Consider the following 23,541-nt stretch of genomic DNA (forward strand, 5'->3'; position numbering starts at 1 on the left):
ATTCACTTTATTTCTGCAGCTGAACATAACTGACACAATGACACTCAATCAATGTGTATAATAATCATTTAACTGGAGACATAACAAAAAATTGGAAAATATAATTATATCCTGTTACTTTCCTGGTTCAGTGGATTAAAGTAAATAAAATTATTAGTTATATATTTCAATATATAATGAAGATATATTTTGTTAAACAAGTTGTTAAACGATTAACCCCATCTGGCTATGACCCCATCAGACAGAAGGGGCAGGCAGGTGCCCAGGAGCCCTTGCCACCCCCACCCCACTGCAAAAGGTCTGGTTCCCCCCCGTCGGACAGAACGGGAAGGTGCCCAGGCAGCCTTGCCACCCCCACCCCACTGCAAAAGTTCTGGTTGCTCCCCCGTCGGACAGAACGGGAAGGTGCCCAGGCAGCCTTGCCACCCCCACCCCACTGCAAAAGGTCTGGTTGCTCCCCCGTCGGACAGAACGGGAAGGTGCCCAGGCAGCCTTGCCACCCCCACCCCACTGCAAAAGGTCTGGTTGCTCACCCCGTCGGACAGAACGGGAAGGTGCCCAGTCAGCCTTGCCACCCCCACCCTACTGTAAAAGGTCTGGTTGCTCCCCCGTTAGACAGAACGTGCAGGTGCCCAGGCAGCATTGCCACCCCCACCCCACTGCAAAAGGTCTGGTAATGCCCCCGTTGGACAGAACGGGCAGGTGCCCGGGCTGCCTTGCCACCCCCACCCCACTGTAAAAGTTCTGGTTACTCCCCCGTCAGACAGAACCGGAAGGTGCCCAGGCAGCCTTGCCACCCCCACCCTACTGTAAAAGGTCTGGTAATACCCCCGTCGGACAGAAGGGGCAGGTGCCCAGGCAGTCTTGACACCCCCACCCCACTGTAAAAGGTCTGGTTGCTCCCCCGTCAGACAGAACGGGCAGGTGCCCAGTCAGCCTTGCCACCCCCACCCCACTGTAAAAGGTCTGCTTACTCCCCCATCAGACAGAACGGGAAGGTGCCCAGGCAGCCTTGCCACCCCCACCCCACTGCAAAAGGTCTGGTTGCTCCCCCGTCGGAGAGAACGGGCAGGTGCCTAGGCAGCCTTGGCACCCCAACCCCACTGTAAAAGGTCTGGTTACTCCCCCGTCAGACAGAAGGAGCAGGTGCTCAGGCAGCCTTGCCACCCCCACCCCACTGTAAAAGGTCTGGTAATACCCCCGTCGGACAGAAGGGGCAGGTGCCCAGGCAGCCTTGACAGCCCCATCCCACTGTAAAAGGTCTGGTTGCTCCCCTGTTGGACAGAAGGGGCAGGTGCCCAGGCAGCCTTGCCACCCCCACCCCACTGTAAAAGTTTTGGTTACTCCCCCGTCAGACAGAACGGGATGGTGCCCAGGCAGCCTTGACACCCCCACCCCACTGTAAAAGGTCTGGTTGCTCCCCCGTTAGACAGAACGTGCAGGTGCCCAGGCAGCCTTGCCACCCCCACCCCACTGCAAAAGGTCTGGTAATGCCCCCGTCGGACAGAACGGGCAGGTGCCCAGGCAGCCTTGCCACCCCCACCCCACTGTAAAAGGTCTGGTTGCTCCCCCGTCGGACAGATGGGGCAGGTGCCCAGGCAGCCTTGCCACCCCCACCCCACTGTAAAAGGTCTGGTAATGCCCCCGTCGGACAGATGGGGCAGGTGCCCAGGCAGCCTTGCCACCCCCACCCCACTGTAAACGGTCTAGTAATGCCCCCGTCGGACAGAAGGGGCAGGTGCCCAGGCAGCCTTGCCTCCCCCACCCCACTGTAAAAGGTCTGGTAAAGCCCCCGTCGGACTGAAGGGGCAGGTGCCCAGGCAGCCTTGCCACCCCCACCCCACTGTAAAAGGTCTGGTAATACCCCCGTCGGACAGAAGGGGCAGGTGCCCAGGCAGCCTTGCCACCCCCACTGCACTGTAAAATTTCTGGTTACTCCCCCGTCACACAAAACAGGCAAGTGCCCAGGTAGCCTTGCCACCCCCCCCTTATGTGTCTGACCCAGAGAAATTGATGCATAGATAGATACTGAATTCATTGCCCCCTCCCACCCTCGACTGGCAAAAGCCACTAAATTTATCCACATGCATCATTATTAATAACAGACATGTAAGAATATACACAGACATCCATTAACAATCCAGCATTCCATTCATTATCTATTGCATTTTATCATTTTATACAGTGATTGTAGTCAGTCATAATGTCTCTCTATCAAGCTGCTGCCATATTTCTTACATCCACACAGAACAAGCGATCTTTCTGGAAACAATGTGTACTTTTCTGGGACGCCACTAGGTGGAGACAAAAGACAGATAACTAAATAAAAGAGGTTCAGAATTAAATTACAAGAAATCGGGTATATGCGCGATATTAAGTCCCATGTAAATCAGACCTAGACGTGTTTGAGTAGATTACCAGGTTTCCTCTGGTTATTGTATTTACCGCACAAGATATGAAGAAAATGTAAGTAAACCGAAATCTCCTTGCAATGAATTAGCATCCTGTGAGTATCAAGTGCTGCACCCCATACATTAGCAATGGGCATCAGATCACTGTATTCAGCAGGGTGAGGGGTTATTCAGGAAGGACGAGTGTATTATTATAAAACAGACTGATAAATCAGCTGGTTTAAGCAGTTATTACTGTATATCTTGTTCAAAAATCATATTTTCCCAGCTGGCAGCTTTCAAAGAGGATTGACCTCATTGTTCTTGCAAAACTCAACATTTATGAAGCCCTCTATACCTTAACAAACTTACGATCAAATGCAGCACGGCCCTTGATGTCCTGTCTGGATGTCTGGATGTGATATTCTGTCCTGAGTTAGATGAAATGCATGAATCCATTTCCAAAAGCTGTTTATCTGGGTCCCCGCGATGGGGCCCCTTGGATATGGTGCCAGTATCTCACAGGCCTCGGACACCGAATCACTCAGGCATTTCTGAGTCGCATCTTTATTTAGCTGGATCTTTATTTTTTGTCTTGCAAATTTAACACAAACCAGTGTGTGGCCTGAATGACACACTAATGAAAGCTAATTCAGTGGCAGGAAAAGGTTTCCTGCTTATTTACATACATTCCAGAGGTTCACAGGGCTGCCAGCTTAGGTATGATATTTTCATCCATCCATTTTCCAAACCTTTTCCTACTGGGTCACATGGGGTCTGGAGTCTATCCTGGAAGAAATGGGTACGAGGCAGGAAACAACCCAGGATGGGGGGCCAGCCCATCGCAGGGCACACTCACACACCATTCACACACACTTGCACTCCTACGGGCAATTTAGCAAGTCCAATTAGCCTCAGCATGTTTTTGGACTGTGGGGGGAAACCGGAGTACCCGGAGGAAACCCCACGACAACATGGGGAGAACTTGCACAGTTGTGAGGCAACAGTGCTAAGCACTGCATCACCATGCCGCCCCCCTCATGTATTATAATGTGTTTAATAATAAACTACTCAACCAGGGCTTTGGTCTCTGCAAACTATTTCTGTTCATCAGACAAAACCAGCATGTCATTGCTTTTCTCCCCAGTTATGTACAGCAGCGAGTTGAATGGTCTTCCTCAGTCTTTTCAGATAATCCTGAAGCTCCTCAAAGTCACTCAAAGCATCATAGGCACTGAGTCCAGCTGCTTGTCCTGTCAAAACTGAAGCTTCCTGGAGGTTCTATTGAAAATATCTGCTCCACCTCTCATGTTATTTTCTTTGCTCCCCCTCTTGGAAACGCATCTGTAAGCTGGCCAGCTCCCTCACTTACTGTAGCAGGCCCTAGTATTGCCAGATCCTCTGTATTTCCTCTGACTTTCAAACTAATGCTGGTTTTCTACTCACAGGCTCCTGTTGCCAATCTTCTGACACCATGTATAATATTCTGCTGTGAATCTTAGAATTTCCAACAGACCACGACCACAGATGCATTCAAACTCAGTCTTTTACTTCTGTATCCAAATCAAAATAATTCAGCCCTGTCATTTTTATGTCTTTTGTAAATATAAAACTTACCAAAGAATAGTGTCAGAATGACAGGATGCACCTCAAGTGTGTATTTTCTACTGTCTCATTGAGCTGAAAGAATCACCCACATAATATGAGGACAAAATTTATTGGAAACCAGCTGAAAAGTATCACTGTCAACACCGACCTCGATGGCAGGTACCTTTACAGAAATGCAACATGAAAAACCCAAAATACCCGTATAACATGTTAAAATGAAGAAATGTCCAAACACTACTACTCAAAAGTTTGGAATCCCTGAGAAAAGTTTATGTTTTTGAAAGAAAATTACATTTTCCACACCCAGAATTAAATTAATTGGAAACAGTCTAGATGCTGTTAATGACTATTATAACTGGAAGCGGCTGTGTGTAATGGAAAAGCTAGATAGGTGCAATGGCAGATTCACACCACTGGGGGCACAATGCTGACATGATTGGTCACTTGAGTTGATTAGCCAAAAGGGAAACGATGTCTAAACAATAATCAGCTAATCAGTGTGTGTGTGTGTGTGTGTGTGGGTGTGGGTGTGTGTGGGTGGGTGGGGGGGGGGGGGTTGCTGGTGGTAAAATTAGCCAAGGGGGGTGGCTGATTTAATACATTTGACTGTTGTGGGAGGGGGCCCTGACTTTGGCACGACTCCAGGCTACAGCATCAGAGTCTCTAGCCTGAACAGCAGATGCCTGTCTGGTCCTCAGCCGGCAGCTTTATTAAACAGTCCATGAGATGAACAGAAATTTGAATGAAAATACCCACAAAAATGTCAGCTAAATGACCCCTGTCATACAGCATCTGTGTGTCAGACTCATAGCGACGATCTGGGCTGTTAATAAATACAGGTCCCTCGTGTTATCAGACTCTGTGTTTCACCTGGTCCCTGTCGGCCACACAGCTCAGCATGTTGAGCATGAGGTTCTCTGTGAACCTTTCTGTCCCGACTTTGAATCCTGCTTCCTTTGTTTTTGTATTTTACTCCCTAGTGTTTCATTTGTGTGAGTTTTTCTAGTTCCTGTGTCTGGTGATTTTGTATTTGGTTTTGGTTAAACTCTTTGTGCCCATGCTTGTGTTCCTACCTGTCTGTTACTCCCCAGTCTTAGTTCCTGTTTCCCTGGTTAGTTCTTAGTTTCCCATTTCAGTTCCCTGAGTTAATTAGTTCCACCTGTTGCCCGTTCTTGTACCTGCCCTTGTGTGTTTCCCTGATTGCTCGTTGTCCTGCACCTTCCCCTATTGGTTAATTGTTTGTTTCACTCCTGCTTGTCATCACCCTGTTCAGTTTTTGTATTTAAGTTCCTGCCTGAGTTTTAGTCCCTAGTGCTTCATTGTTTGTGATTAGTATGATTCTGTTGACTGTGAATGTTCTCATTCTGTTACATGTATCTTCTGCTTACCTGCCTGCTTGTGATTAGTATGATTCTGTTGACTGTGAATGTTCTCATTCTGTTACATGCATCTTCTGCTTACCTGCCTGCTTGTCATTAGTCTTTGCTGATCCCCTTTTTTTTCTGACCCTCGTGCTCCTTTTGCTTTTTGTACAGGAGTAACAGCCTTCAGATTAAACAGCTGCTGACATCTATAGAGAACATGGTGACAAACAATGGCAGCAGTCATTACGCAAATAAATCACTCCAGGTAATAATAGACGCTATAGAAATGGAGGTGAAAAAGACAAAAGAAGAGATGGAGGAGAGGGGAGAGGAAGCAGGGGAGTCTGAGATCAGGAGAAGAGCAAGAGAGAGAGTGAGGTGGGGCATTAGGGGCAGCAGGAGCTGGGGCAGTTGGGGCATTAGGAGCTGGGGCATTAGGGGCAGCAGGAGCTGCAGGAGCTGGGGCAGCAGGAGCTGCAGGAGCTGGGGCAGTTGGGGGATTAGGGGCAGCAGGAGCTGCAGCTACAGAAGCTGGGGTAGTTGTGGCATTAGGTGCAGTTCTGATCTGCTTGCGATTTTTGCCTAAAAACAAATGCTGGTGTTATCAAAAACTATGTTATGTGGCTATATTCCAGATTTATTACAGCCAAACACATCTGGGAGCTCCGAGGAACCTCCTTCTCCTTACATTTCCCTCCTTCCCACTCTTCCCTCAAATACTGTCACATTTGTGTTTTTTCCACACTCACACCCTGTCTTGATGATGCTCTCCCTTAGCAAAAAGTAGTTTATTCAAGTGTACTTCGAGTATACTTATTTTAGGCTAAAACTGAGTGCATGTTGCCATATGCATGGAAAACTATTTTACAGTCTTATCTTGTATAATAGGACATAAACATTTAATTTGATAGTTATCTTATATTTTCACATCCGAACACAACGCACGAACATGAAGGGGTGGTTTGCATTTGCAACCAACCCCTCCGCAAACCCCCCAGCGGAATACTGGCCGTGGACCGGGGTGGGAATCCCCAAGCTGGAAGACTGTACTGCGTCATGTTAACATTAGTTAGCTAGTTAGGATGGATACAGAGTGCACCGGACTAAAACTATAAAGGAAGTAAGGTGTATGACATAGTAAAACACTTACTAACTGGTAATGCACGTTAGCATTACGTTAAATGACAACTTTACCTGTTACTTACCAGAATAGTCTCCTATACGTTCGCCGAATGACAGCAGGCAGAAGGCGGCGCGTTTTTCAAAAATACAACGTTACGTCACGTTATTTACAGGCACTTCTAACACCAACATTTGCAGCCATTAATTCATAGGTGGTAGTAACACTGAAATTACGTTTTCTGCTTCAAAATAAGGTAACACTGTAATTTCGATAATTTATTATTTTTCTTTACTTAACCGTACCTTCCTCCGTCTCTGCTTATTGACGTTGGAGAAAGTGTCAAATATAAATTAAAGATGCAAAATTATCAAAGACAGACACAACACTGAAGAGAAAACAAACACACAGTTTGAATAGGAATTATATGGTTTATTGTTAAGCTCTTATCATATTTTAACAGCCTATCATCATATTTTAACAGTCTATCTTATCATATTTTAACTTAGCCTATCATATATATTTAACTTAGGCTGTTAAAATATAATTATAGGCTATCGTCATATTTTAACAGCCTATCTTCTTATATTTTAACTTATCCTATCTCATCTGAACCTCTTATCCTATCTTATATCTATAATAACACTTAAATAATACCTGTATTAACCCTCCGTCCCCGGCCATAACCCACAAGTCCGTCAACAATATGTGTATTAACCCTCCGTCCCCGGCCATAACCCATAAGTCCATCAGTCCTCTTTCTTGTGGCTCCTGCTTCCTCCAGGGGGGGGTGGCTCGTCCCTCCCGTTCCATGGGCGAATCCTCAGGCCACGGTCATTTTCTTTTCTTCCAGTCTGGCACAGCCGATTGTGAAAACAAGGAAAGATTATTGATATAGCACATTTTATACTGTAACGGAGTTGGACTGTAGGGGGCGGCGGCACCCATAATGCATTGCTCCCACCGAGGGGGAGAATCTGTTTACCTGTGATTCCTGTTGTTGTTGTTTGTGTTGTTTGGGGGGGGAAGTTGTTAGTATTTGTTAATGTAATTGGGTTCTGGCATGTTTGGAAATGTGTTTGGGTGGTTTTTGTGTAAACGCACACAGGCTACCGTGGACGGGATCCTCGGTAGTACTGTGTATCTGGGCAGGGTTTTTGTGTGTAAAAGGAGTGCGAGCAAGTAAGCTTATGGTAGAATTTGCCCTTTGCTTGCCTTGGCTGTGCTTTTGTTCTGTTCTTTGCTGATGGAATAAAGCTCGGATACTTCTCTCCTATTAAGCGAAGTTCCTCGACTGTCTCCATTACTCCCTGGTGGCAAAACCCAGAAAACGCTACATTGGTGTCAGAAGTGGGATCATGGAGATTTCGACGCTCGATGAAATCGAAGAGCTCATCCGGCGGCTAGAAGGAGCCAGACCAAAGAAGAAGACTCCAAGAGGCACAAAGTATCAAAGGACAGCTGAGGGTCCTCCGGTGGGGTCTAGCGCGGCTGGCCCAGCCTTCCGGCAGCTGAGCGAGCGCCGAGGGCCGGCAGAAGATGACGCCACTGAGCGGCCCCGACAGCCCGGCGGCTCGACGGTGAAACTTCCGCCGTACAAGGGTGACGAGCCGCCGGACTCCTTCCTGACCCAAGTGCGGCTGGCGTCGGAGTTCAACGGCTGGACTTCGGCAGAGACGGTGGTCCGGGTCGCGTTAACCCTGGAGGGGAAGGCGCTGCGGGTCCTGGACGATCTCCTGCCGCACGAACAGAGCTCGTGGCCCGCCATCAAGAGTGCCCTACAGCGCCGGTTTGGCCAGCGGGTTTGCCTGGAGGACGCCCGTGCCCAGCTAGTTGCCAAGCAACGCCGCGACGGTGAGACACTAGGCGCCTTCTCCTCCGACCTTCGACAGCTGGCACAGCGGGGCCATCCAGACTTCCCGGTGGCCATCCAGGAAGAGCTAGCGTTACAGGCCTTCCTACGCGGTCTTCGGCCGGAGCGGCTGCGGGAATATGTGCGGCTCTCCGCACCCTGCACCCTAGAGCAGGCCGTGGACGTGGCTGAGCGGGCCGAGCACATCCTGGCGGACAAGCGCACAACATCCACCACGGCGGAACGGGTCCGGCAGGTGTCCTACGAGGCGAGCGGCGACAATGCAAGGGTCTGCAGAGCGACGGAGCCGCCCAAGCGGACTGGAGTTCCGAACGTCACGCCGGGGTCAGGACGTCGGTGTTTCCGCTGCGGAGAGCTGGGGCACATCGCTCGCTATTGCCCTGCTCCTACGCCTTTGGACCACGTGCCCCAGCAGCAGTTAAACTAAGACGGGGTGGCGTCGAGGGGGAGCCGCCACCCGCCTCAGTTCCCTTTTCCCCGCTCTGTGGATTTAGTGCGCGTACTGGTCAGGACGGATTCTATGTGGACTGTAAACTGAACGGCGTGCCATGTCGTGCCTTGGTGGACACCGGTTCCACCGTGTCGCTGATCCGTACCGGACTTTTAGCGGATACTGACTCTGTTGTGGACGAGGGGACAGATGGGTGGGGAATCACTACGGTTACGGGACAGAGAGTGACTATGCCAGTCAGGAGGACAGTGCAGGTCATGGTGGGCCCACTCACTCTTGGACACTCGTTCCTTATCGGGGGAATTCAGGACCAGTGCATTTTGGGGTTGGACTTGTTGCGACGGATGGGCGCGGTGGTGGACACTGCTCGGGGGGTTGTACGGCTCGGGAAACGGACTGGGGGAATACCCTTACGCAAGCCAGGGTGGAATACGTCCGGGGCTCTTCTGCCGGTGCGGACTTGCGAACGGCCCTCGGAGTCGGCTGAGGGTGCCACGCGTACGGGACTGTCGCCAGATCGGCAAGCAGTGGATCAGCTGTTTAAACGCAGTTGCGAGGGACTGAATCCAGCCCAGAAGCTCGAGCTGCGCCGGCTGTTGGACAGTTTCATGGGCATTTTCGCAGTTGACGAGAAGGACTGCACCCACACCAATCTAGTCCAGCACCACATCGACACTGGTGACGCGCAGCCAATCCGCCTTCGGCCGCGCCGACTACCGCTGGCCAAGCGTGGCCCTGCCGAGCAAAAGGTGCAGGAGATGTTGGAGGCGGGGGTGATCGAGCCGTCTTCCAGTCCCTGGTCAGCACCGGTGGTGATGGTGAGGAAAAAGGACGGTTCGTGGCGATTTTGTGTGGATTACCGGAGACTAAACGCGGTGACACACAAAGACTCATATCCACTCCCCCGCATTGACGAGGCCCTAGACTGGATTGCCGGCTCTACCTGGTTCAGTTCACTGGATCTGCGGAACGGTTACTGGCAGGTGGAACTAGCTCCGGAGGCGCGGGCAAAGACGGCGTTTACCACTGGGCACGGACTAATGCAGTTTAGAGTGATGCCGTTCGGGTTATGCAACGCTCCGGCCACATTCGAGCGACTCATGGACAGGGTTTTAAGGGGCATTCCACGTTCGTGCTGTGTGGTTTATCTGGACGATCTTTTAGTGCACGCTAAGGACTTCGAAACGGCACTGGGGAACCTACGGGGGGTGTTCACCGCCATACGGCACGCCAACCTGCGCCTGCACCCGCGCAAGTGTCATTTGTTCCGCCGAGAAACTGCGTTCTTGGGGCATGTGATCAGTGAAAAGGGGGTGGCTACAGACCCGGCCAAAATTACCGCTGTCAAGGACTGGCCTGTGCCGGCTAACATCCGCCAGCTCCGGAGCTTCCTGGGGTTGGCCTCCTACTACAGGCGGTTCGTGCGGGACTTTGCCACGATTGCAAGCCCCTTACATCGTCTCACACAAAAGGGGCAAGCTTTCGTGTGGGACAGTGATTGTGAGCGTGCTTTCTTGACTTTGAGAGCCGCACTGATTTCCGCCCCTGTGCTGGATTACCCGGATCCCAAAGGGACATTTGTGCTGGACACCGATGCCAGCGATGTGGGGCTGGGGGCCGTGTTGTCTCAGGAGGGGGGGCACGTTGTTGGATACTTTAGCCGTGCGCTTTCTCGGGCAGAGCGGAATTACTGTGTCACGCGACGGGAGCTGTTGGCTGTGGTGGCGGCCCTCAAGCACTTCCGCCCGTACCTGTATGGGCAGAGGTTCCAGCTCCGGACGGATCATGCGTCACTCACCTGGCTACTGAGTTTCAAGGAACCGGAGGGTCAGCTGGCGCGTTGGTTGGAGGTCTTACAGACCTTCGATTTCGAGATTCAGCACCGAGCGGGCCGCCTGCACGGCAACGCTGATGCCCTGTCCCGGCGGCCGTGCTCAGAGGGGGAGTGCCGTTTCTGCGAGCGGACGGAGGTGAAGGACAGCGCGGGGGAGCAGCTGGCCGCGGTGTGCACGGCGCGCCCTCAGGTCCTCGAGGAGGTGGACGAGCAGCGGTTGCGGGTGGAGCAGAGCCGTGACAGCACCTTGGGCCGGGTCGCAGAGTGGCTACGGACCGGTCATCATCCGCAGTGGGCTGAGGTCTCGGACGGCGACCTGGAACTTAAGGCGTTCGTGTCGCAGTGGGGCAGCTTGGTCGAGAGGGACGGCTTGATCTACCGCCGCTGGACACAGGCAGATGGCGCGAGGGCAGTGCTCCAGCTCATCGTCCCCAGGTCCCTGCGGTCTGTGGTCCTTCCCCTAGTCCATGGAGCGGTGGGAGCGGGCCATTACGGGACGGCCAAAACTTTAAACCGTCTGCGCGCGCGGTTTTACTGGCCGGGCTGTCACGTGGACGTGGCCCTGTATGTCCACAAGTGTGACACTTGTACCGCCCAGAAGGGGCCGTCACAGCGCTCCCGGGCCCCCTTGCAGGATTATCGGGTGGGGGCTCCTATGGAACGGGTCGCCGTGGACGTGCTGGGCCCGTTCCCTGTGACAGACCGGGGGAACCGCTACGTGCTCGTGGCCATGGACTATTTCACAAAGTGGCCGGAGGCCTACGCGGTCCCCGACCAGAGCGCGGCGACTACAGCGGCCGTCCTTGTGGACGAGATGTTCTCCCGTTTCGGGGTGCCGGAGGAGCTCCACAGCGACCAGGGCCGCAACTTTGAGGCTGAGGTTTTCAGCGAGGTTTGTTCGCGGTTGGGGGTGAGGAAAACCCGCACCACTCCCCTCCACCCACAGAGCGATGGTCTGGTTGAGCGGTTCAACCGGACCCTGGCCACACAGCTCGCCACCCTCACGAGCGAGCACCAGAGAGACTGGGACGTGCACCTGCCGCTGGTCCTGTGGTCGTACCGCACCGCGGTGCAGGAATCTACGCAGTCTACACCCGCGGCGCTACTGTTTGGTAGGGAGCTTAGGACGCCGGTGGATTTGGTGTTCGGCCCTCCGCCCGAACCGGAACTTCCAGGTAGGCCAGGGCTGGACTATTTTTATGAGTTAAGGGAGCGATTGAGGGTGGTCCATGGGTTGACCCGACGGGCCTTGGCAGACGCTGGCTCCAAGCAACGGCGGGCGTACGATGTGCGCTCCCGCGGCCGCGACTTCGTTGCCGGGGAAAGAGTTTGGGTATATAGCCCGATGAGGAAGAGGGGGCTGTCACCCAAGCTCATGTCCCATTGGGAGGGCCCGTGCGTTGTGTTGGAGAGGCTGTCTGACGTAACCTATCGGGTCCGTTTGAAGAGAAGGCCGCGGGTGGTTGTCCTCCACCGGGACCGTCTCGCTCCCTACCAACCATCGGTTCCGCCGGTAGAGACTCAAGGGGTGGGGCAGGTTGAGGACGAGCCCCCGTCCCCTGTCTCTCCAACTCCTTTTGAGCGTGGTGCTGGGGACCGGCCGCGGAGGCGTCGCCGCCGGCCCCGGCGCCTTGCAGACTTTGTTACGGACTTTGCGTATGGGGACATCCGCAGCTGAGGTGGGGGCAGTGTAACGGAGTTGGACTGTAGGGGGCGGCGGCACCCATAATGCATTGCTCCCACCGAGGGGGAGAATCTGTTTACCTGTGATTCCTGTTGTTGTTGTTTGTGTTGTTTGGGGGGGGAAGTTGTTAGTATTTGTTAATGTAATTGGGTTCTGGCATGTTTGGAAATGTGTTTGGGTGGTTTTTGTGTAAACGCACACAGGCTACCGTGGACGGGATCCTCGGTAGTACTGTGTATCTGGGCAGGGTTTTTGTGTGTAAAAGGAGTGCGAGCAAGTAAGCTTATGGTAGAGTTTGCCCTTTGCTTGCCTTGGCTGTGCTTTTGTTCTGTTCTTTGCTGATGGAATAAAGCTCGGAGACTTCTCTCCTATTAAGCAAAGTTCCTCGACTGTCTCCATTACTCCCTGGTGGCGAAAACCCAGAAAACGCTACAATACTCTAATTAAAGTGTTATAATAAGGTCTCTTAAGCCAGGACTTTACCTTCGGCATGTAACACACTGTCCATCGGGGCTTGTCCGTGTCATCCGTCTTCTTAATCACCTTCACCATATCCACCCTCTCACCGCTGTTCGTCTCCAGTGCCTCATTTTTTTTCAGAAAATGTCTCACCTTCCTTATGTGCTATTTTCACTTTGATTTTAATTTTAATTTGAATCTTAAGAACCTTAATTTCTTTGTTTTCCATTTTTAAACGTTAAGAGTCTTCAAAATACGACCAGTCGCGAAAGAAATTTGATAAGATAAGTACATGTGATTCAAAAGTAATCAAGCTGTTGTCACGGACGCCCAGGCATTCGTACCATAACAGACAATGCGATCCTATGCAGCTCGTCGGCGACTTTCGGCCGCGTTCGGCTCTGACTGACCGGTCGTAGGTCCGATTCGGCTGTAAGCAGGTTGCCAACTCTGACGCATCTGGCGCGAGACTCGGGCTTTGAGACTCAAACGCTCACAGCAAGAAATCTTACGGCAAATCTCTATTAATCAATTTTAAACCTAACATTAGCTACATCAAAAGCTTTGGGGCAGTTTTGCAAACCCCATTTACAAGGTAATAAAACTGTTATATGCATGTGAATACGTGTGTAGACTTATCCCGAATTGAAAATTTCACTCCAACCAGCTGACCAAAGTTGGCAACCCTGAGTAAGTCGGCCCTATATTTTATATACAAAAATATGCAGGGGGCACATAACTTGTATGAAAGTACTCATTCGCTGTCTAAAGCGATACGTGCGGTAATGTTTTGTTTTGACAGGAAATCACTGCATTTTAGCCTTCATGCCGCGAAAGAAGTACAAATTAGTCACATAAATGTTAAGCTGTACGGTCATTTTATGTCATGACAGCGTGAATGCACATAAAATAAATACGCATTCGCGCTGCTACAACAAGGAATTGCCGCGCGTGTACGGGGAATGCGTACTTGGACTGTGGTGTGTTCATGTTGATTGTTGTCACATCACTGATCGGGGAATCAGGAAATAAGGGATTTATGGGGGAAACCAGCTAGGAATACGGGGCAATACAGGTAACGACTTCAAGGACATGACTGGGGAAATACATTTTGACGCAGACTTAAATATACAGGACTAATGAAAACAGCTGGAAACAGCGAATGACATCGAGATTCCACACGAGGTAAACGAGGGGGCGTGGCACACGGGAGGAGCGGACGAGCGCGCATGACAATTGACATTGTCAAAGACAGACCACCTTGAATTGTTGGACGTGTATTGATTTTTTTCCCCCCCTCCCCTGCCTTTTATCAGTATGCACTGCGCATGGCCTTGGTGTGTCTTGAGTATTACAAAATGCACCATGAACTGTCTATGTTATATGTCTATGTTTTATCTTTATTTAAGCAATAATATGTGCTCTTGATGTGTTGTTTTTCAGAGAGCTGGAGGGATTTGACAAAAACATCCTTTTAGAAATGCGTGAGGAAGTAACTTCTTTTCTTTTTCAAAAGTAGTCTATCTGTCAGGTTTGCGACACGATAGAGAAATTAAATATTATGTTTCACTCAGGGTCAAGACTCTGGTCTCCAGCTCACCGCTCTCTGTCACATTTCCATGGCCATTTTGCCCGATAGTATTATTGGATTTTTCTATGCTGTATTTTATTTATGTGTAGTCATTGTGTGCTGTGTAATAAATAATAGTTTCTTCTCCCTGTGAACTCAGCAATTAAAACCCTTTGTTTTTGGTGTGCGAGGCTGTAAAATGTCTCTCCTTTGTTACCTACAGTGAGGCTGACATTTGGTTAACTGAAATACACATGAATTATATTTATTTAAAAGGAAGACATTTTTATTTAAATCCACGTTAATATGATGGGGAAAAAATCGTTATGTTCATATAGTAGTAATGAACTTGTAATGAATACTGAATGCTCTCAACTGACCAACAGTAAACCTTCCTTAATAATACAACGGTATTTAATACTCAAACATTAATTGCAAGGGGGTGTAGTGTTCTCGTATATGCAACATAACAAACGAGAACTGTAACGGTAATTTTAAATTATGCACCGTATCAATTAAAACATGGCAGATGGGTGCCCCACCCTGGGTTGTTCCCTGCCTTGTGCCCATAGTGTCTGTGATTGGCACTGGACCCCCCCCTTAACAGAACCAGTGGTTGCAGAAATGGATGGATGGACTTTAAGCATCATGTTACCTTAGGAACAGTAGTATGTCAGGTTGTCTACAGAGCCCAAGTGGAAATCTCTGCCTGTCTTCAAACTGACTGGCAGAGTGCCCCTAGACCCCTTGATACTGTGTGATCCTTTAAATTTGGACCCATGGCAAACATTAACTGAATAAATAGTTCAGTTTATCAGAACTGCATAGGCGGAATTGGGCGCTTTTGACTGGAGTCGCTGGAGACCCAAAACATTTATATTTTTAAAAAACGCTCATCATAACAGAAATAGAAAACAATAACATTAATTGATTGACAAATTTATAAATAACTGGAATTTTAAAAAGCACCATTGAGATATGACAAAAAATATATACCCCTTTTGGGTAGATGTGATCTGAGAGTGGGATAATTGGGGATAATTGGTAGATGTGGTTTGAGTGTGTGATAAAAGGGGTTCGTCTGAGTGTGGGATAATTGGGGTTTGGGGTAGATGTGGTCTGAGAGTGGGATAATTGGGGTTTGGGGTAGATGTGATCTCAGTGTGTGATAATTGGGGTTTGGGGTAGATGTGGTCTGAATGTGGGATAATTGGGGTTTGGGGTAGATGTGGTCTGAGTGTGGGACAATTGGGGTTTAGGGTAGATGTGGTCTGAGTGTAGGACAATTGGGGTTTGGGGTAGATGTGGTCTGAGTGTGTGATAATTGGGGTTTGGGGTAGATGTGGTCTGAGTGTGTGATAATTGGGGTTTGGGGTAGATGTGGTCTGAGTGTGTGATAATTGGGGTTTGGGGTAGATGTGGTCTGAGTGTGGGATAATTGGGGTTTGGGGTAGATGTGGTCTGAATGTGAGATAATTGGGGTTTGGGGTAGATGTGGTCTGAGTGTGTGATAATTGGGGTTTGGGGTAGATGTGATCTGAGTGTGGGATAATTGGGGTTTGGGGTAGATGTGGTCTGAGTGTGGGTTAATTGGGGTTTGGGGTAGATGTGGTCTGAGTGTGTGATAATTGGGGTTTGGGGTAGATGTGGTCTGAGTGTGGGATAATTGGGGTTTGGGGTAGATGTGGTCTGAGTGTGTGATAATTGGGGTTTGGGGTAGATGTGATCTGAGTGTGGGATAATTGGGGTTTGGGTTAGATGTGGTCTGAGTGTGTGATAATTGGGGTTTGGGGTAGATGTGGTCTGAATGTGGGATAATTGTGGGACCTCAGTAATCAAAGATCTGTATCACGCACCAGCGGTGACTTTACAAAACAGTCAAATTGAAGATATGAGTTTCTTAACCTATAATAACAAGATGTTTCAGACAAGGCTGGAGAAAGTCAGGCAAAATCTTTCACTGTTACCATTTTATTTAGATAATTCATCCTAAATCTCTTGATTTGATGGATTATTCAGATTATTTTCTACAGATTAGTATGACGTCTCTCCTGTATTGAATTTGGTACATCAGAGTGAAGAAGGATAAAGCCTCATGTTTAACGCATAGGAGTGGCTGTGGTTCATTAGATTGCATATGTGATGTATGTGTACCTGAAGGCAAGCACAAGTGCAGCTTTCTGATTGGTGCATGCGTGCATATCTCTGATTGGTGGGTTAGACATAAGGTGGATTACACTTCTAAAGAAATGTAAGTCTTAAAAAGCGTCATTGACACAGTTGTGTAAGTGATAAGGTCGGGTTACTGGGTTACTGACACAGGGGCAGTTTCTGCCGTGTGTGTGTTCGGCTTTGCTAAATCTAACATGACAAGTGGAACATTCTGTCTTTCTGTCTTCCACTGTTTTTACTCTTGCAATTATCTCTCTCTCTCCCTCTCTTTCTGTATCCAAGTCTTCTCTTTAAACCAGCAAACGTACAATCATTTAACACTATCTGACGTCACAATACACTTTCTTAAATCACTTTCAGAAAGGTTCGCTGATTGATGATTAGCAAACAGGTATATTTCTGTGCAGATACCAGATAACTGAGATATTAACTCATTCATCTTATAAGCAAAGTGTAACACAAGCTCACCCATGCAGATAACAGGAAGCGCAGTAGCAATGCTGGACTGATGAGTGTAACTGCCGGTTTCTCTGGCTCAATTAAGACGTTTTCTCTTAATTACTGCTTGACTTGAAACATGTTTTTCTCTGAAGAAGGACAGTCGCACAACAAGCAGGTGCAAATGCAAGTCACACGTGTGAGTCCATATTTACACGCTGAGCTGAAGTCTGACACATGGCACCCGGACCTGCATTAGAAGGATCGGTGCTTGTACACGCTGTACATCATCACTCTCACAAGGGGACGACCACCTCTGTTTACAAAAATCCATCATGTGATGTATTCACCAAGTAATAGAATACTAGACTACAGAGAACTGCAAAGATTTCCCTCTCAGCCCAAACCCAGAGGTGATCCATCTACTGTATTTCTCCATCATGTTCCCCTAGGAGCAAAGCTCATCACAGAACTAGTCCAAATGCACCTAGGTATCTTCCAGAAGAAGATTTCATAAAACAGGTATTTAAATTATCCCCTATTAGACAGAAACACTGTGGATGTTTATTTCTGAAATGCTGAAGTCACTGGTATGGGAGGAGCTTTGTCGGGATTAGCTAAAACAGGAAGAAGCAGACTTTGATAGGCTCATCACTTTCTGGCTGTATCAGAATCATCTAAATGGCTTTTGGCTGCTGCTTCGCTCCTGTGATGAGTTGCTGGACCTTGTCATCGGGATTTAAGAGGTGGGGCCATCTGAAATGTGATCAAATGAAAAAAAAGTGAATTATTTTCTAAACCCACTTCATTATCAGGCATTGCTGAATGAGCCTAAATGTCATTTCATGTTTCCATTTAGCCAGGTCAGTACTGGGACTCACCACTGACAGGTGTCCATTCTTGGCTTTGGCCACCACCAGCTTGGATCCGGGTTTGAAATCAATGACGGCTTCCTTTCCTCGGCCCACTGCAAACTTTATACTTGGGGGTGGGGGGAAGGGGGGCAGGGGAGGAGGGCACTGTGTCAGCCCGCATTTTACTACAAAATAACTTAATGTGGAAAAAGTAACATGTCTGGAAAATTGATGGAATGAAAACTGGAAAAGTAACAAATCCAGTTAATGACCTGTAACCATCTCTGGAGGGAAACAGTACATCAGCCAATCACAGCGCACCAACACACAAGCAGATTTAGGGGGCAGACATGCAGTCCCAGGAGGTCACAGACAATCTGGCACTCACTTACCTGTCCTGGCTGACATTGACACTGTGGACCTTGTCAGCGCTGATGGGCAGCTTGGTCACGGACTCAATAACATGTTCAGTCTGCAGGACCACATCACCCTGGAATGCAAAGAATGTCTGAACATCTACATGCCTGCACGTCTACATACCTTCACACCTACATGGCTGTACACATACATGTCTACATGCCTGCACATGCACATGCCTTAGTATCTACATGCCTGTATCTCTACATATCAACATGCCCATACATGCCTGCACATCTACAAGTCTGCACATCTACACGTATGCACGTCTACGTGTCTTCATCTGTACACATATGCATCTTTATACGTCTACAGGCCTGCATGTCTACATGCCTTCGTGTCCACACCCCAGAACTTCTACACACTTGCACATCAACACCACACACAGCAGGTCTGGAGTGAAGACACATAACTACGTGGTCACATGATCAGAATGTGTCACATGATCAGGTCTGAGGCCGACTCTTACCTTCTGCTTCTTCTCCTCATAGGGCAAATGCAGAACAAAAATGCCATCGCTTAGGGAGCTGACGGAGATGCCTATGGAGACAAACCCATCAGCCACATCATTGTCACCCCACCCCTCAAAGCTGACCACTGATACATGGCTGTGACCTGACCCGTGTGGCCCCGCCCCTCAAAGCTGACCACTGACACATGACTGTTACCTAACCTGTGTGGCCCCGCCGCTCAAAGCTGACCACTGACACATGACTGTGACCTAACCTGTGTGGCCCCGCCCCTCAAAGCTGACCACTGACACATGACTGTGACCTGACCCGTGTGGCCCCGCCCCTCAAAGCTGACCACTGATACATGGCTGTGACCTGACCCGTGTGGCCCCGCCCCTCAAAGCTGACCACTGATACATGGCTGTGACTTGACCCGTGTGGCCCCGCCCCTCAAAGCTGACCACTGACACATGACTGTTACCTAACCTGTGTGGCCCCGCCGCTCAAAGCTGACCACTGACACATGACTGTGACCTAACCTGTGTGGCCCCGCCCCTCAAAGCTGACCACTGACACATGACTGTGACCTGACCCGTGTGGCCCCGCCCCTCAAAGCTGACCACTGATACATGGCTGTGACCTGACCCGTGTGGCCCCGCCCCTCAAAGCTGACCACTGACACATGACTGTGACCTGACCTGTGTGGCCCCGCCCCTCAAAGCTGACCACTGATACATGGCTGTGACCTGACCCGTGTGGCCCCGCCCCTCAAAGCTGACCACTGATACATGGCTGTGACCTGACCCGTGTGGCCCCGCCCCTCAAACCTGACTACTGGTACATGGCTGTGACCTGACCCGTGTGGCCCCGCCCCTCAAAGCTGACCACTGATACATGGCTGTGACCTGACCTGTGTGGCCCCGCCCCTCAAAGCTGACCACTGATACATGGCTGTGACCTGACCCGTGTGGCCACGCCCCTCAAAGCTGACCACTGATACATGGCTGTGACCTGACTCGTGTGGCCCCGCCCCTCAAAGCTGACCACTGATACATGGCTGTGACCTGACCCGTGTGGCCACGCCCCTCAAAGCTGACCACTGATACATGGCTGTGACCTGACCCGTGTGGCCCCGCCCCTCAAACCTGACTACTGGTACATGGCTGTGACCTGACCCGTGTGGCCCCGCCCCTCAAAGCTGACCACTGATACATGGCTGTGACCTGACCCGTGTGGCCCCGCCCCTCAAAGCTGACCACTGGTACATGGCTGTGACCTGACCCGTGTGGCCCCGCCCCTCAAAGCTGACCACTGATACATGGCTGTGACCTGAGTCGTGTGGCCCCGCCCCTCAAAGCTGACCACTGATACATGGCTGTGACCTGACTCGTGTGGCCCCGCCCCTCAAAGCTGACCACTGATACATGGCTGTGACCTGACCCGTGTGGCCCCACCCCTCAAAGCTGACCACTGATACATGGCTGTGACCTGACCTGTGTGGCCCCGCCCCTCAAAGCTGACCACTGACACATGACTGTGACCTGACCTGTGTGGCCCCGCCCCTCAAAGCTGACCACTGATACATGGCTGTGACCTGACCTGTGTGGCCCCGCCCCTCAAAGCTGACCACTGATACATGGCTGTGACCTGACCCGTGTGGCCCCGCCCCTCAAAGCTGACCACTGACACATGACTGTGACCTGACCTGTGTGGCCCCGCCCCTCAAAGCTGACCACTGATACATGGCTGTGACCTGACCCGTGTGGCCCCGCCCCTCAAACCTGACTACTGGTACATGGCTGTGACCTGACCCGTGTGGCCCCGCCCCGCGCTGCTGAGTTCTACTGTCTGACTGTGGCCTACAGTTACAGCACTACAGCAAGTACACTACATCTAGTCCAACCCCCATATCAAAAAACAGAATAACAACCCAACCAAACATTGTGGGAACATCTTCACATCACCTACATACACGGCAAGGACAACTACAGGACTCACCAGCACTGTGTCATCACCCAGTACCTGCAACACCTTGGGGTTGATATCTTCACTGTCTGAGGGAGGGCACAAGACCACGAATGAAATCAAATGCACAGCTGTTTCAGAAAGCTCCTGTCAATGTTCTTTTTAAATCTAGTAGAAAGGAAAATTTTGACCAGGTAGCATTTATACTTTTTAGTCAAAAGTAGAAAATTACTAACAACAATACCAGCCCAATATGAGGTACAGTCACGTGAGGAACTGATACATTGTCTTGTAGGAAAAGATTCCTTTATTGTTGTGACTTACTGAGAAACACGTTTCCCACATTTGTTCCACATGGATCAAAAGCTGAAACAACAGTAACTAGATAATACTTTTAGCGTAGAGGCGTTCTCACGCATGTGTTATCATAGATAGGGAGGCTACTGTAGGCGGGGATTGTGATGGTGATAAGGGTTATAGGAAACACCTGTGAGGCGGAAGTAGGAACAACATAAATTGTCAGCGAAGGAGTAAGAAGGGGGGCCCATATGCTCGGTGGTGCTTGGAGTCCATGCTGCAGCTGCCAGATGCGGAAGCGCATGCGCTGGGGAGAAATTATTGCATTGTGGGACATACGGCGAGTTACTGGGGTGCGCCGAGTTGGGAAGCTAACGACGCCGGTCCGCGATTGGTGGCAGCGGCGTGGATTCCAGGCGCCACAGGAAAGGTTTGTGGTTCCTTCTAGGAGTTGGATTATTGTTTGTGTTGTGGGTCTTGTTTTCGGGGGATTGGGCTGTCTTCCCCCGACTAGTTAATTTAAATAATATTGTTTGATATGAATTGATTCTTTTTCCTTGTGTATTTATGTGTTATTTAGGAGGAACCACACGTGATTTTTGGTTTTCATGGCCCTTGTGTTGATGTGAGCTGCCCAGGCCTTTTTATTGTCCACGTGTGAACTTTAGCCGGGTGTTTTAGCTGAGTGTGAAGTGTTTTCCCAAGTGTTTTAGAGATTGCTGTGCTGAGATCATCGTGTGGGGGGTTGCTGTGTTGCCTGGGTGCTCCATTTACTTATTGGGTCAGGGACGCTGAATTGTGGAATCCTGGTAATAAAGGCTTATTGCTATACTTCTGTTGTGAGCTGTTTCTTATACCTGGTGCCCAGTATAGTCGAGTCACAAACCTGCATCATTGGGGAGAAGTGTTCCTCTCTTACACTACCCTAAATAGGGCTTCCGGTCCGAAACGCTGGTGACGCACGCAGTCGCACATGTACGCTAAAGTAATTTGTATAAATATTCATATTCAGTACAAGATGCCACATTCTACTTTGACCAAATTAACATAATCCGGTGACTGATGACAACTGTTTGACAAGAAGTTTGTGATAGTGAATGAACTATAAAAGAATTTGATGGCGCTGTTAATGTAGGTGATGCTGACGGAAATAAATTCTATTCAACTACGTAGGCAAGTACTACTATTTTTTTACATTTAATTGCCCTCAGGAGCTTTAGAACTTTAGTTGTACATTGGTACCTTGGAGCATGAATGTTAGGTTGAAGAAACTGTTATTAATCATTTTGTTATCACTCCTGTATGATCAGCAATGAATGTAAATATGTATATACATTATTTTGTTTTCCCCTAGCCTCATACTTTAGATTATATTAATAATAGCATTCCCACCTTAGCAAAACCAGAACTTTCTCTCACCTCCCTGTTCTGCATGACTCTTGCGCCTCCCACTGACTATAAATAAAGGAGTCAAGGGGAACCACCCTTTGTAACACATTCTGCTGTAGTTTGCATTGCAGAGAGTGTGGGTACTCTTGCAAGTAAAAACTATAAAGTGTGTGTCTCGTAAATGTGGAGTTGGGGTGGAAACGCCGGGCGCTTTCCCCAACAATGAACTTAATTCGTTCCTGTAGGCTGGTCGAGTTCGGATTTGGTCAAGTGCCAAGTCAGACGTCCCCATAAGAAATAATGTTAATGAATTTACTCCATTGCAGGCCCCAGGTGATTATCTATATAAACCTATCAAACTAGCTAACTAATGATGAAAATCAATCAACAATCAATAAAAAAACCGACGCAGACGTGAAAATCCACACATACAAAAGCAATAATAATGCTTTAAATGAAATAAATGGCAATTTATGGCCTTATTTTGTTGAAACGATGGTGAGAGACTTTGCAGTTATATTCCTTTCACATACATACATACAAATATACATTTAGGGTACACAGAAAATACATAACCAAAATGCATTTTGTTGTTATATATAGGGCTGTGCGATATGACGATATATATCGAATGGCGAAACAAAAACGTCTGTCATTTTATGTTACGCCATATTGTTTATTTCATGGTGGCACGAAATGCACTGTGTATGGTGGCATTTATTCATTATTTGGATGACAGTTTGCTTTAAATAATTTACACGCCACCACATGGGATGTGGCACTTATATGGAAGTTTTTATGGGACTATTATTTGTAACCTACATAAGACAATCCACAAATATGTACCATAATACACAAGTATATATATATATATTAAGCTTGTGTTGCGTAAAATCATGTCCAGAAAAATACGGAGCGATTTGTACACATGAAACGTGTTTTGTACTTTCGTGAATCACGTCCTGCCTATTTGTAGATCGTTACATTTGTGGATCCCGTCCTGCCTATTTGTAGATCGTTACATTTGTGGATCCCGTCCTGCCTATTTGTAGATCGTTACATTTGTGGATCACGTCCTGCCTATTTGTAGATCGTTACATTTGTGGATCACATCCTGCCTATTTGTAGATCGTTACATTTGTGGATCCCGTCCTGCCTATTTGTAGATCGTTACGTTTGTGGCTTCTCAAATGTTTATTTGCGG

The 23,541-nt window shown here is 49.0% G+C and overlaps 1 pseudogene; it reads left to right on the plus strand.

Moving 5' to 3' along the window:
* Positions 1–23,541, plus strand: part of LOC125724888 (protein NLRC3-like) — a 62,806-nt pseudogene that overhangs the window by 21,520 nt on the left and 17,745 nt on the right.

The sequence above is a fragment of the Brienomyrus brachyistius genome, unplaced genomic scaffold, assembly GCF_023856365.1.
Source record: "Brienomyrus brachyistius isolate T26 unplaced genomic scaffold, BBRACH_0.4 scaffold58, whole genome shotgun sequence".
Lineage (NCBI taxonomy): Eukaryota > Metazoa > Chordata > Actinopteri > Osteoglossiformes > Mormyridae > Brienomyrus > Brienomyrus brachyistius.